The 17,761-nt window shown below is 49.5% G+C and overlaps 1 long non-coding RNA gene across 1 annotated transcript in view; it reads right to left on the bottom strand.

Moving 5' to 3' along the window:
* Positions 1-17,211, bottom strand: part of LOC140407761 (uncharacterized) — a 59,275-nt gene extending 42,064 nt beyond the window's left edge. The window contains exon 1 of the long non-coding RNA XR_011939784.1: positions 17,146-17,211. This is a non-coding gene — a long non-coding RNA (uncharacterized lncRNA). The remainder of the gene's footprint in view (positions 1-17,145) is intronic.
* Positions 17,212-17,761: the final 550 nt, after the last annotated feature.

Raw genomic sequence — 17,761 nt, forward strand, 5'->3', positions numbered from 1 at the left:
TCTTGGGAAGGCTACTCTAGTGGAGTAGGAACCGGGTGGGGGTTGTACCACCGGCAAGAGAGAGAATCACCTGGGTATTGGTAGGGGACTGGAGATCTGTGTGATATAAGTCTCAGGCTGTCGGTGAGGAATAAACGGCAGGCTTGAATCAGTGCTCTCTTCAGTGGAAGTGTCCCAGTGCGACATCCCCTGGCCTCTGAAGTTTCAGTGCCAGCTGGAGAGAGACACACACAGATATTCAAACCCCAGATATCGGCCCAGTAGTGGAGTAGCGGAGATGGCACCCTCTACAATGGCGACCACGAAGGGACCCCGGTGGTTTGGAGTATGTGACTTGGCAGAGGGGGTGAGGGAACGAAGCAAAATGGAGGAGAGAATATCCTCATATTTGTGGCAAAAGGTCAACCTCACCAAACCTTGGGTTTCAGAATTGATCAATGCGGAGCAACCGGTAATGGCAGCGGCTGCATGGACAGAAAGCAAGGCGCACAAAAGGCACTTGGAGAAGGCAGTTTGGCTGGTTTGCCTGTCCGAGCAGGTAGTCAAGACAGAGGATAGGGTCGAAGAGTTAGAGCAGGAGTTGAGAGAAGTGAGGGCCAGCGCAGGGGACAGCGCTAGTGCAGCGGAACGACTGCGGGAAGAAATGACAGAAATTAAACAGGACAGAGCGAGTGTAGCGGAACGACTGCGGGAAGAAATGGCAGAAATGAAACAGGAAAGCGAGTCTAACCGGTGTGAGAAGGACTATCTCCACTGCCAGATAGTGGAGGGTAAAGAAAAGGAACGGAGGCTCCAGGAACTCTATGCTCGCAGTACAGAGCAGTGTAGGAAGCTGGAGGGGAAGTTCCGGGACATCCAGGCAGCATACCGAGTGGCTCGCGAGGAAGTAGGGGACTGTGCCCATGGGCCGTGCCAGGCACGAATAACGGAGTTGGAGGAGGCCTTGTCCAGGTTCAGGGGACAGATACACCTGGTAGGTCCAGGGGGGTTCCCTAGGGGCAAGGTGCTCCTCGCAGCGGATGATTCCCCAAAGGCCAAGGGGAATAGACCGCCTCCTGAGGCACCGGGATTGTGTCCGGGCCGGCAGGGGGGGATCGGACTGCACGTTCAGGGGCAAGTCCAAGGGGGGTCGGCAGGGTACCCCCAGCTGGCGGCGTGTCCGCCTGGTTTCGTATGTGGGTCCCCATGGGATGGGGACAGACCGCTGCCTGGGATGCCGGTGATGGGGCCGGGTCAGCAGGTAGGGTTTGGACCGCCCGGTAAGGGGCAGGTCCAAGGGGGGTCAGTGGTGTATCCCCAGATAGCGGCGTCTCCTATATGGGTAGTTAGCCCGGGGACAGGGGGGCTACCCAACGAGGCAGGAGAGCTGGATAGTGGGGAGGAGGAGCAGGAACCCCAGGTAGGGCAGATGTGCCCTGTCAGGCAAAGAAGGTATGGTCCCCCGGCGGGGATGGCAAACAGGGGACCGGTTGAGGGCGACATTATCGTTCCTCATGGGGCATCCGCGCTCAGGGGGATGGTGGCCCACGTTCCCAGACTAACTCCAAAGGGGGATCCGTCGCTGCATTTTATGGAGGTGGAACAGGCTGCCAACATCAATGACTGCGACGAAGGGGAGCAAATAAAGATGCTCCTGATAACCCTAGATGCCCAGCTATGCAGGACAGTGACCTCTGGGAATGGGGGAAGACCTGACACCTGGGCGGCAGCACAGACTGCTGTTCTGGAGGCAATGGGCTTGAATCTGGGGAGCCCTTTCATGAGGGTGGGGGAAACCAAGCAGCAACCAGGGGAATCTCCCACTATGTTCGCAGACAGGCTGTGGACTGTCTATGTGGAGGCGTGTGGGGCTCCCGCGGATAGGCAGAATTTAGATGAGAGAACAGCCCACTGGCTGAAGACCCTCGTAGCTAACTGTCTCCCTCACGTTAGGGCAAAGGCCGAACACTGGTTCGACCCGCAGAGTCCGGACCTTAATGAGGCAGAGGTCCTTAGGAAACTCACCCTTGCATATCGTAATGGGGAGAGGGGTGAGGACAAGCTCCTTAAGGGTAGGGTGCATGAAATCGCGCCAGCAGCCCCTAAGAGAGAGTGGAAGCATGTGGGCACCCGGACCTCCGACGAGAAACCGGTATGCTACGGGTGTGGGAAGGCCGGGCATTTCAAGAGGGAATGTAGAAACCCTAGCAAGCAGGAGAGGGCTCCCGCAGTAGAGAGTCAGACCCCGGCGGTAGGAGCAGCTGCCCCGGGAACCATCGAAATAAGTAAAATTTTAGCCCTTTTGCAAGGCTCAGGACAGGGGGCAATGGCAACGGGCCAGGGCCTGCCCGCACCCACACCACAAGAACCCGTATGACTACCCAGGGAGCAGCCTCAGGAAAAAGGGAGCGCAGGGGTAGTTCTAGCCCCAGACCCTGGTCCGGTCCAGGTGCAGGGTCCCATTCTGGAGGCTGCCTCAGGGGCTATTTGCAGTTTAAATCCCTTAAGGTGGGACCCATGCGAACGCCACATCAGTCAATTTAAATTGTTCCACCCCATAAGGACAAAAAAGAGCAAGGTGGGGGGAAGACGGGGGGTGGTAGTGGAGAAACCCCCCGTAGAATTAACGACGGTGGGGGAGGTCCCTGACTCCACGGTCACACAACCGGTGACAAGGTGCTGTCCCGAAGGGGCAGTCCCAAAGAAACCGACCGTGCTGCAAGCACCCAGCCCAGGGACAGTAAGGATTCCCAAGCCCTTACCTGTGGGTCAGGTAGCCTGCCTTAGTATAGAGGCTAAGGAGGCGGAGGAAGTGAAGGTATCACCTTGGGCTTGGGAACCAGTCGGGGGACGAGGGAGCAATCGGGTCTCCAAGCCCCCGGTAAGATGGTCCCCATCACACCTCCCTGTCACCCGGTCCCGCAGTAAGGGGGCCCGAGTGGAAGGGAGCGATGAGGGATCACCGAACCCTGTTGGGAAAGGAGAGGCAAGGGGCAGCCCGAACCCCCGGGAGGGGACGGTCTGGCCCGAGCCATTGGACCAAACAGGTGAACTGCCCCAGTTTAGCGGGGCACAGTTTTAATTTGGCCACCCGGAGACGGGTGGCATTGTATATAGCATTCCCCCCCTGTTAGTTCTAATTAGTGTGTAGTTGTGTGTGAAGTATTTAGGATCGTGGGAACACAGAAGCGCCTGGTGCAAGGGTAAAATGATGAAGCACCAGGCACTAGGACCCTGGTGCAGCCGGGCTGTAAAACACAGAACCCCAGACAGGCTGCGGCAACTTCAAAGCAGGAGCTGCTGCTGCCACCGGATAGCGGCAGGCACTAGGACCCTGGGGAGCCGGGCTGTAAACACAGAACCCCAGACAGGCTGCGGCAACTTCAAAGCAGGAGCTGCTGCTGCCACTGGATAGCACCCATGCACTTCAAGGTAGGTAGGGCTGTAGAGGCAAGAATGTGTTTTGTTTTTACAGATGGGGCACCCGACGATGTGGAGTTTGCTGATCTTGGCGATGGTGGGACCGGGAGAACTCCGCAGAGGCGAGACAGAAGAGTCCTTCGACTGACCGGGTTAGGGTGACTGGGGGCAGGCGGGTGTGTTTAACCTGTGAGGGGGACGTTCCTTTGGGGAGATGGTGGTGGCCCAGGAAGCTGAGGCTGGACATGAGGGATCGGTCCTCGGACTGGGAACAGACTGGACAACACCTACTGGACCATCACGGGGTCACCGGGTAGGATCACCGTTTGCGGGGATAAGGGGTGGGCTTCTGACCAGGGCATTTATTTGTGTTCATGGGGATCTACCAAGGCGTGCCCACAAGGGGCATTAATCACTTTTGTAAGGTGGTGGCAGAACCCAGGGAACGGGATAAATTGACCACAGTGGGGAGGGATGTGTAACGCCCAGGGAAGGGATGACTGTAGAAGCCACCGAACTGCTGGTTCAGGTAAAGCGACCCCTGCCCACAGCCCAACCGATCGACCCTCACAACTGTCCGATCACCACCAGGGGGGGGCCTGAGAATGGTTTAGTATTTGTCCCACAAAGGAAATGTTGTACAGGGGGTACATTGTGCTGTCGCCTCAGTTGGACTAAACCTCTCAGCTGCAGGTATCGACGATGGAGAGTAAATGAAGAGCCCTCATCGGGAAGAAGCGAAGTGCAGCCAAGAAAGGAGGATCCTTGGTGAAATAAACAGATGAAATAGTTGTATGGATTCGCGGGTTACAGGGACCCTTACGTTTGGGGTTCCGGTGAAATGTGTACTTGATTGTGATATATGTACAGGGACCCTTACGTTTGGGGTTCCGGTGAAATGTGTATATGTTACTGTGTGTTTAAATTAGATATGGTCTTGTCTCTCCCTTTCATTGAAACCAGGGGTAGCCTAGACTAAGGGAACTGTCTTGGGAATTGTAATTTCGCATGTTGCTGAGGGGGGGACCTACGGTCCACACAAAGGCACACAATTGCCCTTCACCTGTGTCGATACGATCCAAGCAGGTAGGGACGTATCGAAGGGGCATCTGTAAGGTTTTCGGGCAATTCGGCCCTTTTCGGAGAAACTCAGAGACTTTAAACCGACTTTCCAGCCAAGGGAACAGAACCAGTTTTCCCAGCAGGCTTGGCCCGCTGAGCCGAGTAAGGGCATAAATACATAAACATTTACAAACACCCCCCTAGGAGCTACAAGGAAGAAGGGGCCAGACAAACAAGATAACATCAAGACACAGACAAAGGGGCACGGGAATACACAGGAGGCTTGCATGCAAGCAGGACAATGGGATGGTCATAGCCCCATGCAAATGTAAATGACCTGGCCTCCACCAGAGTAGAATCCAATTAGCACCCCATCAACATAGCGAGGTGAGAACAGCAGCCATCTCCGGAGCAGCTGGAAGACACTGAAATTCTCCACAGAAGAGCCTAACCTCATTAAAACTAGAAATCAGACTGTCTGAGTCCAGCATATTGCGCTGGAAAAGCCCCTAGAAAATCAGCGGTAGAGAAAAGCCAAGTTGGAGGCGGACCTGGGGGAGGTACTCCAATCTTGACAGGAGCTACCGGCAGAAACTCACTGGGAGAAGGGGGGCGGAGCCAGCGCCAAATTCAAATCGCGCAGGTCTGAAAAAAACCAAGTTGGAGGCGGACCTGGGGGAGGTACTCCAAGCTTGACAGAAGCTACCGGCAGAAAAACCAAGTTGGAGGCGGACCTGGGGGAGGTACTCCAAGCTTGACAGAAGCTGCCGGCTGAAACTCACTGAAGGAAGGGGGCGGAGCCAGCGCCAAATTCAAATCGCGCAGGTCTGCCCAGCTGGAAGAAGCGGACCTGCAAGGAATACCCCGGAAACATACAGCTCTGACCGGCCCAAAGGGGGCGGGACCAGCGGGAACTTTTAAAAACTTACCTTCTCAATGCAAAAGGGGCTGGCCGATCACAGAACAAAGCCAGGTATAACTATATAAAAGGGGCTGTGTTTTCGAGAGGGGTCTCTTCGTTCCTGGCTCGACCTCTGCACCCCTGACTTGACCTCTGCAGCCTGTGACCGTAAGTAACCCGCAGCAGCTTGCGAAACTCCCTTGATTTTAATAGTGGTTGAGGCTTTGGGGAAGGGAACTTGTTTTGTGCTTTGTGATTTTGCTAAAACCTGTGTAACCGTAAGAATTTTCGTTGTGTCCGCTATATTACCTTTTGAATAGACTTAGTTGTATTAGAGCATAAGATTTTATTGTGTTTCTTCTGTTGATGATTTTGACCTGGGTTTTACAATAAATCTTGATTTGATGCTAATTGGAGTCGTTTAAATTCTTCAATCCTTCACCAGCGATCTCTGACCAAGTCATTGTTAAAAATACTCCTCACCTTAATTCCGGGTTCAAGAATCGAGGGTCATCTTGAGCGGTTCACTCAGGACAGACTGCTGGTTAGGAAATAAACAGCAGTGTCCTATTCTCTCTCTTGGGAAGGCTACTCTAGTGGAGTAGGAACCGGGTGGGGGTTGTACCACCGGCAAGAGAGAGAATCACCTGGGTATTGGTAGGGGACTGGAGATCTGTGTGATATAAGTCTCAGGCTGTCGGTGAGGAATAAACGGCAGGCTTGAATCAGTGCTCTCTTCAGTGGAAGTGTCCCAGTGCGACATCCCCTGGCCTCTGAAGTTTCAGTGCCAGCTGGAGAGAGACACACACAGATATTCAAACCCCAGATATCGGCCCAGTAGTGGAGTAGCGGAGATGGCACCCTCTACACTGTCCAGATAAGTCTTAAAGGTCGCTAACGTATCTGCCTCAAACACCTCACTTGGCAGTGGATTCAAAGCCACCGCCACCCTCTGTGTAAAAAACTTCCCCCGCTCATCTCCACTGAACCTATCTCCCATCACCTTGAACTTGTGCCCCCTTGTAATTGTCATTTCCACCCTGGGAAAAAGCCTCCAACTGTTCACCCTATCTATACCCCTAATAATTTTATAAACTTCTATCAGGTCGCCCCTCAGCCTCCGTCTCTCTAGGGAGAACAATCCCAGTTTATTCAATCTCTCCTCATAGCTAATACCCTCCATATCAGGCAGCATCCTGGTAAATCTTTTCTGCACTCCCTCTGAAGCCTCCACGTCCTTCTGGTAGTGTGGTGGCCAGAATTGGATACAGTATTCCAAATGTGGCCTAACCAATGTAATGTATAACTGCAACATAATTTTCGAGCTTTTATATTCGATACCCCGTCCTATGAAGGCAAGCATGCCATATGCTTTCTTTACCACCATTTCCACCTGTGCTGCCACTTTTAAGGATCTGTGGACATGCATGCCCAGGTCTCTCTGTGTCTCTATGCTTCTGATGGTTCTGCCATTTATTTTATAGCTCCGACCTGAATTAGATCTACCAAAATGCATCACCTCGCATTTGTCCGGGTTAAATTCCATCTGCCATTTCTCCGCCCAATTTTGCAGCCTATCCAGATCCTGTTGTATTCTCTGACAAACTTTATCACTATTCGCAACTCCAGCAATCTTAGTATCATCCGCAAACTTGCTACTCAGACCCACTAAGTTTTCTTCAAAGTCATTTGTATATATTGCAAACAGCAAAGGTCCCAGAACTGATCCCTGCAGAACACCACTAGTTACAGATCTCCATTCGGAAAAACACCCTTCCACTGCTACCCTCTGTCCTCTATGGCCAAGCCAGTTCTGAATCCATCCAGCTAGTTCACCCCTGACCCCATGTGATTTAATCTTTTGCACCAGCCTGCTATGAGGAACCTTATCAAATGCTTTACTAAAGTTCATGTGGACAACGTCCACAGCCCTTCCCTCATCAATCATTTTTGTCACCTTCTCAAAAAACTCAATTAAATTAATGAGACATGACCTCCCTCGTACAAAACCATGCTGTCTGTTGATAATAAGACCATTCAATTCCAAATGTAAATAGATCCGGGGCTGGATTCTCCAGTCGCTGATGCCGAAATCCCGTTCGCAAACGGCCGGAGAATCCAAGTTTACGACCAAATCAGGGGGTGCCGCGCTTTCGCGATGCTCCACCCCCTCCAAAGCTGCGTACTCTAGGAATATGCTGCGCCACGTATCAGACCATTGTCTGAGGCCCGCCCCACCCCCCCGATGCTCCGCCCCTGACCGGCCGAGTTCCCGACGGCATGGGTCTCTCATGGTCTCACCTGGCGGGAACTCAGCGCGGCGGCTGCGGACTCAGTCCAGCGCCGACACAATCGGGGGAGGGCCGATCCGCGGGCAGGTGGGGACATTATTCGGGGCTGGGGGCACTGTGGTGGGGTTGTCCGGGGCACGCGAGTGGCTTCCGCCATGAAGCACGGCGCGGCCGCTGCAGGCCGCCACCGTGTGCATGCGCAACCATGGACTCAGCAATTCTCCGGGGCTTTTCGGCAGCTGGAGCCGGGTGCTCTATGCTGCCATCCTGCTAGCTCCCTGCAAAACGGGGTATCAGTGGCCATTTTGCGCCAGTTTTCCTGGTGTGAAACGCTACCGTTCCCATGCCAGTATTGGGCCATAGCCCCAGAATCGGAGAATCCAGCCCCCTATCTCTGAGAATCTTATCCAACAATATCACTATCACTGACGTCAAGCTCACTGGCCTATAATTACCCAGGTTATCCTTGCAATCCTTCTTAAAAGATGTTACAACATTGGCTATCCTCCAACCCTCTGGGATCTCACCTGTGGCCAACGAGGACACAAAGATTCAGAAAGGAAACAGTGAGTTGGAGATAGTCCAAAATAAGTTAGCCTTCTGTGGAAATCTGTGTGTGGTACAACTGATTAAAACGTGCAAGGAGTTAAGGGAACTGGTAAATGAGCTGCAGAATAGAACTGATTGCTGGCAGGAGAGCACGTTTGTCCTGAATAATCAGTTATGTTGGGAACAGGAGGCACAAAATAGAGTGTGTTGTGGTAAAGAAAAAACTGCTGTTGGACCAAAGATTGGAACAAGATATTGATTTACAGTCAGAAAATACCACATCAAATGAGGAGTTGAAAGATGCAGTGGGGGCTTTGAGGAAGTTAGTTCAGCCACAAGGTGTTGTCTCCCCGGAAGCAGATTACATCCCGTGTTTAGCTAAAATCAAACAACACCAGATACAAATCAGTCATCAGTGGACAGTTGTAGTTGTTGTCTCCAAGACCTGACAGTTGACGCAGTTGAAAACAATCTCCCGCCCCCCCCCCCCACCCCCCCCCCACCCCCCCCCCCACCCCCCACCCCCCCCCCCCCCCCCCCCCAACTCTCCTGTGTGATAAAGGAATGCTGGTGTGTGAGATTACCCATAACTCCTGCACCATCATGACCCAAAACTCTTACTTGTGGGGAGAGGGCAGGGAGCTGCTGAAGGGGGGATCCTGACATGAGACCCCTTAAAACCGGATAGCTCGGATAACACTAGAATAGTTCTACATAAGTTAGTTTATTGAAGGTTAAAACTAATCATAGAAAGTATACCCAGTAATCATTATTAACCATTAAACATGTATTTTTAGAACATATCAGTAACAGGCATTCAAACTCTGGCTAATAAGCAGTGGCCGCAGTGCATGATGGGATTTAAGCTAGCTAACTTCCCCATGTTCTTAAGACAAACAGAATCAGACAGAAATAATGTGGTCAGCAATAATATAGCCAGCTCAGTAAGCAGTTCTTATCAGTGGCCCCAGTATCCTGTGCTCAGACAATCCAAGGTACAAAGAGGAACCAGCTTCAACATCCTGCACCCAGACGAACAATGAGATAGGCAGGAACTAGCTGAGATAAGCAACATGGGAACAGGGGAGAACAAGACATAGTGGATGCAAGAGTCCTGGAAAATAACAGATGGCAGGATGGGGTTAAATCATGAGCTGAACACAGTCACCATGCTGCCTAAAATAAAATTAATTGGTCAAGGTAAAATTGACAGCTCCAAGGATTGAATCGAGACCAATTGGGGTTGGTATTGATTTTTGGAAAATTGTATAACTGTTGCACCTGAAACAGTGTAAAATAGAGTGGTTGTGGCATTTATCCAAATCACTCTCCCTCGTACGTTGACCAAGCTGGGAAAAGAAAGCCGTCTTAACCAGAGTTGATGTGTCCGCAGGTCTTTGTGTTTAGCTGAGCTGTAATGAAGAGGGAGGAACCCACATAAAAGCCAGCTGAATACTCAGTCCTTGAAAACACTCCTGCAGCTGCAAACAAGCTTGAAGAAAGGAAACTGCCTGAGTGGAAGAAATAAATTCTGGTTCAAAATTAAATGAGAGACTATATCCAACAGATAGAAAAAGTATGAAGATGATTTTCAAAATGTGAGATTCCAACAGATGATTAAAGAAGGAATTGGAACATGGACGTGAGAATGCAGAAGTGGTTTATAACTTGTGAATGAGTGTACGAGAGTACATGGTGCATCTGCACTGAAGAATGGGACTTGTTCAGCTACTTGACAAATAGCATGGCATGAAATGGTTAATATGGCCTGAAGAGGAAGCAAACATTTTAAAATGATCAAGGCACTGACACATACTCCATAGAGAAACTGATTTTAAAACTGACCTCATACAAAATTAAATAAAGGCTAAAATACATTTTGGATTGGGACAAATGAAAATTGGGGGGAATCAATACTTCATGAGAATTAGCTCCAAGGTGGATAAGGTGAAGGGAGAGCTTGAGAATCTTTTGAGTCGATGCAATTATGCTGCAATTATGTGTTATCACTGCTTGATATGCAATTATACTGCTGCAATTATATCTAGAATTAGTTGCGAGAAGAGAAGCGTGGCTCCGCTATGTATTTGTGTATTGGGATACAGCGCAATCCCGATAGACTTGATAACCCGTCCACAAATGCAAAACAAGGACTTGTGGGAGAAGACAGTTAGATGCTAACAGGTATGAAGGAAGAATATTGCCTGAATAGAAGAACAGAAAGTCTGGTTAAATAAACATGAGAGACTGCATCCAACAGATAGGAAAATGTGTGAAGGTGATTTACGAATGTATGATTGCAACAGAGGATTAAAGAAGGAATTGGAACACCGACGTGAGAATGCAAAAGTGGTTTGGAACTTGTGAAGTAACATACGAGAGTACGCGGTACAACTGCTACCTGGCAAACCACGTGACATGAAATGGTTAATATGGCCTGAAGAGTAAGCAAACATTTTTAAATGATCAGTCACTGGCACATACCCCATAGAGGAATTGATTTTAAAACAATTTAAGAGTCACATGGGAGTAAAAGCAAATTTTGGACGGGGCCAGTGAAGGCTAGGGATAAATAATACTGAATAATAATTACGGACAAGATGGATAATGTGAAGGGAGAGCTGGGGAATCTTTTAGTCTATGCAATGATGTGTTATCACTGCTTTTATATGTAATTATACTGCTTCAATTATATGTTATCTGAAAACTAATTGTGATAAGAGAAGAATAACGGGAAAGGAAGTCGGCTACCTTGTGTTAGGCGAAGGGCCAAAAGGGGGGACTGCAAGGGTGAATTGGCAAAATAAAAGCACATGGGATTGGAAGCATCACACTGTCATGGATTGAGGTATGGGTGACAGGCATAGAACAAAGAATAGGAATGAACGGTTCACTCTTTATTGGCAGGCTTCGGCTAGTGGTACTGCAAGGGTCAGTACTTGGGCGCCAGCTGTCCACAATATATATCAATGATTTGGATGTGGGAGCCACTTGTGACATTTCCACGTTTGTGAATGATACATAGCTACACAGGAATGTGTGTTGTGAGGAAGATGTAAAGCAGTGACAGGAGGATTTGGAAAGACTTAGGAAGTGGGCCGGGACATGGCAGATGGAATACAATGTGGAAAAATGTGAGGTAATCCACTTTGGCAGAGGGAACAGATATGCAGCGTATTTCTTAAATGGTAAGAAATTAGAAAGTGTCGATGTTTCGGGCAGCACGGTAGCATAGTGGTTAGCACTGTGGCTTCACAGCGCCAGGGTCCCAGGTTCGATTCCCTGCTGGGTCACTGTCTGTGCGTAGTCTGCACATTCTCCCCGTGTCTGCGTGGGTTTCCTCCGGGTGCTCCGGTTTCCTCCCGCAGTCCAAAGACGTGCAGGCTAGGTGGATTGGCCATACCATATTGTCCTTAGTGTCCAAAAAGGTTAAGAGGGGTTATTGGGTTAGGGGGATAGGGTGGAAGTGAGGGCTTAAGTGGATCGGTGCAGACTCGACGGGCGAAATGACCTCCTTCTGCACTGTATGGTCTATGTTCTATGTACAAACGGGCCTGGTTGTCCATAAGTCACTGAAGGCTAGCATGGAGGTACAGCACACTATTAGAAAGGCTACTGGAATGTTTGCATTTATTGCAAGAGGATTTGAGTACAGGAGTAGTGAGGTCTTGCTTCAATTGCATGGGGTCTTGGTTAGACACGCACCTGAATATTGTGTGCAGTTTTGGTCCCTTTACATCAGAAAAGATATTATTGCCGTAGAGGGAATGCTACAAAGGTTCACCAGATTGTTCTGGTGATGGCGGAACTTTCTTACGAATCAAGATTGTGCAAACTGGACCTATATTCTCTAGAGTTTCAAGGAATAACTGGTGAGAGGCTTGTAAGACAGTTTCGACAATAATCGTGGGTGATTTTAATACACATGTAAATTGGGTGAATTAAATTGGAAAGGATAGCTTGAGGGAGAGTTCATTGAAAGTATTAGAGATTGTTTCTTGGAGCAATAAGTCATGGAGGGATTAATTAATGACTTAATAGTTTTGTGTCTTCTTGGGAAGAGTGATCATAGCATGATGGAATTTCAAATTTAGTTTGAGGGTGAGAAACTGGAGTCCCACACTAGCATTCTGGAGTTTAAAAAGGACAGATTTTCTCCTCGTGGACTGGGCTGGAAGAGTAAAAGGTAGGACAGTTGATGAGCAATTGTTTCAGGAAATATTAAATTCCTCCCAACTAAAATATATTCCAGAGAGGAAGAACGAATGTAAGAGGGGAAAAAAAATCATCCATGGCTAAGCAAGGAAGTTAAAGATAATATAAAGCCTAAAACTAAGGCATACCACATTGCAAAGACCAGTAGCAGGCTGGAAGATTGGGAAACTTTTAAAGGTCAACAAAGGGTTACAAAAAAAGTAATGAAAAAAGAAAAGGTAAATTATGAAAGAAAACTAGCACAAAATATAAAACAGGATAACCAAAGCTTCTATAAGTACTGTAGCCAATTAAAATGGCTGTGTTCCGATTAATGTGGCCAAAACCCAGTTTGAAATGGCTAACCCGAAAGACTGCTGGGAAAAGCAGCTAACAAGACACAAGCAGGCAGCTGCAGACAGTATTGCATATTCGGCTCTGGGGAAGTTAGCCCAGATCGATACTCAGGGCTATCAACAGCCCATCAACCCAGGTATTTGCAGTTACATTCAGGACTGTTTGCAGCCCATCTATTCAGACATCTGCAGTTAAATCGGCTATCCCCGGGAACAATTGCAACATATTAGCAATTGAATACCGGGCCAGACCTGTCGGCGCCTGCAGTGGCCGAAACAACGACAGGTGAACGACCACCCCCCGATCGAGGAATCGACTCACCATTGGACACATCGACCCCAGGGATTCGGAACAAATCCAATCACTTGGGACTCAGGGTCAAGGGCCGCCCTGGGAGGTGGGAAGCCCCTGGGCCCTATAAAAGTGAGGGGCCAAGTTCAGATCTCTCTCTCTCCTCTTCACCTGCTTGGGACCTTCGCAAGAACAGCAACCGGCAACTGTAAGTCTGAATCCAGCGATCGCTATCCGGTAAAGACACCTAGCCACCGACCTGTAGCAGCCTTTTGAATCCCGCGGGCCGGATCTGATTGGACAAGCCATTCGTTTCCCTGACCTGGTGGGCTCTTCCTAAGTTAAGTATTGTCCAGTAGTGATAGGTTTATTATATAGATAAGTAGTATTAGTGAATTAATATTGCTTGTTGTATATAATAAATGACTGTTGTTTTAATCCTTACTAAACGGTGTGCTGTATTATTAATCATAACCTGCACTTGAACCACGTGGCGGTATCATAAAGATACCTGGCGACTCGTGAGCAAAGGTGACATAATCAGAGCCAATAGACTAAGGCTAAAAAGAGCAACATAATTGGCGACTCCGCCGGGACCCGACATAGAAGTGGAAAACCACTCCGGGAGAACCCCAACATTTGAATTAGAATCCTATCGGAAACAAAAAAAAAAACCACAAGTGTTCAAGCGGTTCTGGTTAATAATTCACAATTCAGAAGTGTGTATATGCATGCGTAACTAACAGGGTTATAAGGCAAAACTGATAGATTTTTTGTTGCGTCAAAACTGTCGGCAGTTGGTATTTTGGAAATTAGCGCAAGCCGTACCCGCATCTACCACACCACCTTAGCCCCCTGTTCCAAATTCGAACGTAACGAGCAGATAAGAGAGAGCCATGCAGGCAATGCAAGTGATGCAGCGCCTCATGAACCCCGAAGATCTTGCTGTCGCACCAGTCAGCAGCTTAGGAGCGGGACAGTGTCCCGTTTTGGAAGTGGAAATCCGCAAAATTCTGCAGGGCAAAGGATGGCCCGTGTGGAAGGATTTCTGCAATAACGACGACTCAGGTCCTGGAAGTATAGGGCATACTTGGTGGGAGAACCTGAGTCAGATCCACAAAAAGAGTTTAGCAAAAGCGCGCAAGCCGATGGCAATTGTGTCCTGTCTGGCACAATTGCGAGGCACAGAGGAGGTCGTCAGGACGCTCCACAAGGAAATAGAAGGCATACATCGGATGAGTAAAATCGATGTATGCGAAATTGAGAAAGAGAACCTGGAGTTAAAAGGGAAATTAGCAGCAAAGGACGAAGAGGTGGCTGACGCCAAATGGGGTCACCAATCTTGTCTGGCGCACTTGAGTAGTTTCCAGTCACAATATGAAAAGGCTTATCAGGACCTGCAGCGTGCAGTCCTGGTAAAGAAAGAAACAGAAAACCAGTTAGAGACGCTCCAGAAACAACGCAGTGATCTCAAGGCAGCCTTGAGAGCGCTCCACGCCACAACCACAGAACAAAGGCAGAGTACTTTGGACCATGCAAAGTGCCGAAAGCAGATTGCAGACTTGAAAGCACTGCTTTCTGTCCAAAACGGATTTCAAGAAACCTTTGGGGAAAGTTTAGACCAGGAAGACGGCCCTGATTGGGAAGAATTGCAAGAGACAGCGCAGAGATATGTTCAGGGAGCATGTGCGCAGGGAAAACCCCAAAGGAGGAAATCAGCAACTAGAGCCCCCGAGGAAAACCAAGCCGCCACAGACGTGCAGGCAGGAAGAACCACTCTCCACAACCCCGCCTGGGTAAACGAGGGAAAGAGCAGCCACCCAGCCAAACCGCAAGAGTGCTACAATTGCGGTCAGTTGGGACATTTTGCTAAAGAATGCAATGGCCCTAAAAAACCACAGAGTGCCCAACCGACAGGCACTCTCAATAAGAAAAAGACAGAGCCCATAGCGATCAAGAACTGAGGTGTCCACATGATGATTTAAAGGAGACACTTGGTGAAAAGTGTTGTCCTTCCTGATGGAACCTGCAGAATGTTTTATGTTGTCTGTCTGTTTGTTAAATGTTGTTCGTCCTACAGGAGAATTTTCTCACCGCCCCACACCCATTCACCTGAACTTTTAACTTTTCCCACTGACACCCACCACTGCCACACGCCCATTCTGCTGAAACCTCTGAGGACTTGCCTCAGACACCCGATCGTAGCTACTCTTCTGATTTGATGGTAGAATCAGAACAGTAACCCCACCATGATGACTACATTTTTGTCCGTGCTTGGTCGCTCAGGCAGTGGAGAAACGGCGTGAGACCCGCCCTGTCTGGGGACCCCCCGTTGGTCAAAAACGCTCGGGTAGGGAAGATACGGTATTGGTAGCCGTCCTACCCGGGGACTCCACCCAAATCTTACCCGTCGCGGCCCACACGCACCTCATTCGAACTTTTCTTTTAAAAAAAATGTTTTATTTTATTTAGGCAACCTTTGGGTTGCTGCCACATGCTATTTACATCCTGGAACATTTGGATGATAAACTTAGCACTGGTCCACCATTGGGAAGTGTGCCGTGTCCAAACATTTGTTTTGAAAAGAAAATGGGGGGAGAGTCACATACTGTGACCAATTATAAGGGTTTAATTGGCCCCAAGAAGGACAGACACACTAACACACCAGATATTAAACCAAAGTATTTACACACACTACGCTTGTCTTACAGAACTCCAGAAGCTCCAAGTCCGGAGAAAACCAGCGAACACAGGAAAAGGAAGGAAAGAAGACAGCCATGAGGACTCCTTTGTGGGTTGTGGGTGCCGGATCCTGCAGGGGAGCTGTGAGGGAGGGGGCGTCTGTAGTGGGGGAACCAGCGGGTGCCAGATCCCGGAGGGAAACTGTATCTTGCCTGCCGTCGAGGTACTCGACGTAGGCGTGTATCCATGTAAAATGGCTGCGTTCCGATTAACCTGGCCAAAACCCAGTTTAAAACGGCTAACCCGAAAGACTGCTGGGAAAAGCAGCCAAGAAGACACAAGCAGGCAGCTGCAGACAGTATTGCATATTCGGCTCTGGGAAGTTAGCCCAGATCAATACTCAGGGCTATCAACAGCCCATCAACCCAGGTATTTGCAGTTACATTCAGGACTGTTTGCAGCCCATCTATTCAGACATCGGCAGTTAAGTCGGCTATCCCCGGGAACAATTGCAACATATTAGCAATTGAATACCGGGCCAGACATGTCGGCGCCTGCAGTGGCCGAAACAAAGACAGGTGAATGACCACCCCCCGATCGAGGAATCGCCTCACCATTGGACACATCGACCCCAGGGATTGGGAACAAATCCAATCACTTGGGACTCAGGGTCAAGGGCCGCCCCGGGAGGCAGGAAGACCCTGGGCACTATAAAAGTGAGGGGCCAAGTTCAGATCTCTCTCTCTCTCCTCTTCGCCTGCGCGAGACCTTCGCAAGAGCAGCAACCGGCAACAGTAAGTTTGAATCCAGCGATCGCTATCCGCTGGATTCTCGCGGTTGGTGTGTTGCCTCCCAGGTGCATCACGCACCCTGGCACCTGGGAGGCAACACACCAACCGCGTGTCTCTCTCATTCCCACAGAATCTCCTATCTACTCCCCTAACTATGGAGTCTCCAATGACTAATACTCTACTCCTCTCCCCCTTCCCTTCTGAGCAACAGGAACAGACTCTGTGCCAAAGACCTGCACCCAATGGCTTACCCCTGGTAAGTCCCCCCCCCAACAGTATCCAAAGCGGTATACTTGTTACTAAGGGGAACGACCACAGGGGATCCCTGTACTGACTGCTTCCTCCCCGCCCCTCTCACCGTCACCCATCTATCTTTATTCTTCGGATTAACTACAGCCCTGAAGCTTCTATCTGTGACCACCTCTGCCTCCCGAATGATCCGAAGTTCATCCAGCTCCAGTTCCCAAACGCGGTTTCTGAGGAGCTGGAAATGGATGCACATCCCACAGATGAAATCAGCAGAGACACTGTCGGCGTCCCTCACCTCAAACATTCTGCAGGAGGAACATTGCACTACCTTCCCTGCCGTCCCCTCTAGATAAAAAATAAAAAGAAAGAAAGAGCTTACCTGTTATTCACTCCCCGTCTCAGCAAGCTATCACTCAGCAACCTCTGCAACCCGCATGATAACACCTGAGGGAAAATAAAAGGAAAACTACTTACCAGTCACCAGCCAATCCCTTACCTGCAGGCTGTGATGTCACGGTTCAACTTCTTTCTGCTTCTACCTGCCCTCGAGCCTTCCTCTTGATCTTTACAGCGGTTGTTTTTTTTTTGGTTAGAGGAGTGGGTAGGGAGGGTTTAAGTGTCACTTGACAACAGCTCCTCCACAAACCACCTTCAAGTTAGGGTGACCACAATGGAGGTATGCAAATTTCCCTTGCAGCAGCCAATCAGCAGCTCCACTCTACTGCCCCATGCTGAATGCTTGTCTTCACTTGAACAGCTAGGGTCTCTAGCTCAGGTACACCTTCAAGTTAGGGTGACCACAATGGAGGCATGCAAATTTCCCTTGCAACAGCCAATCAGCAGCTCCACACTACTGCCCCATGCTGAATGCTTGTCTTCACTTGAACAGCTAGGGTCTCTAGCTCAGGTACACCTTCAAGTTAGGGTGACCACAATGGAGGCATGCAAATTTCCCTTGCAACAGCCAATCAGCAGCTCCACTCTACTGCCCTCTG

The sequence above is a fragment of the Scyliorhinus torazame genome, chromosome 2 (genome assembly GCF_047496885.1).
Source record: "Scyliorhinus torazame isolate Kashiwa2021f chromosome 2, sScyTor2.1, whole genome shotgun sequence".
NCBI lineage: Eukaryota > Metazoa > Chordata > Chondrichthyes > Carcharhiniformes > Scyliorhinidae > Scyliorhinus > Scyliorhinus torazame.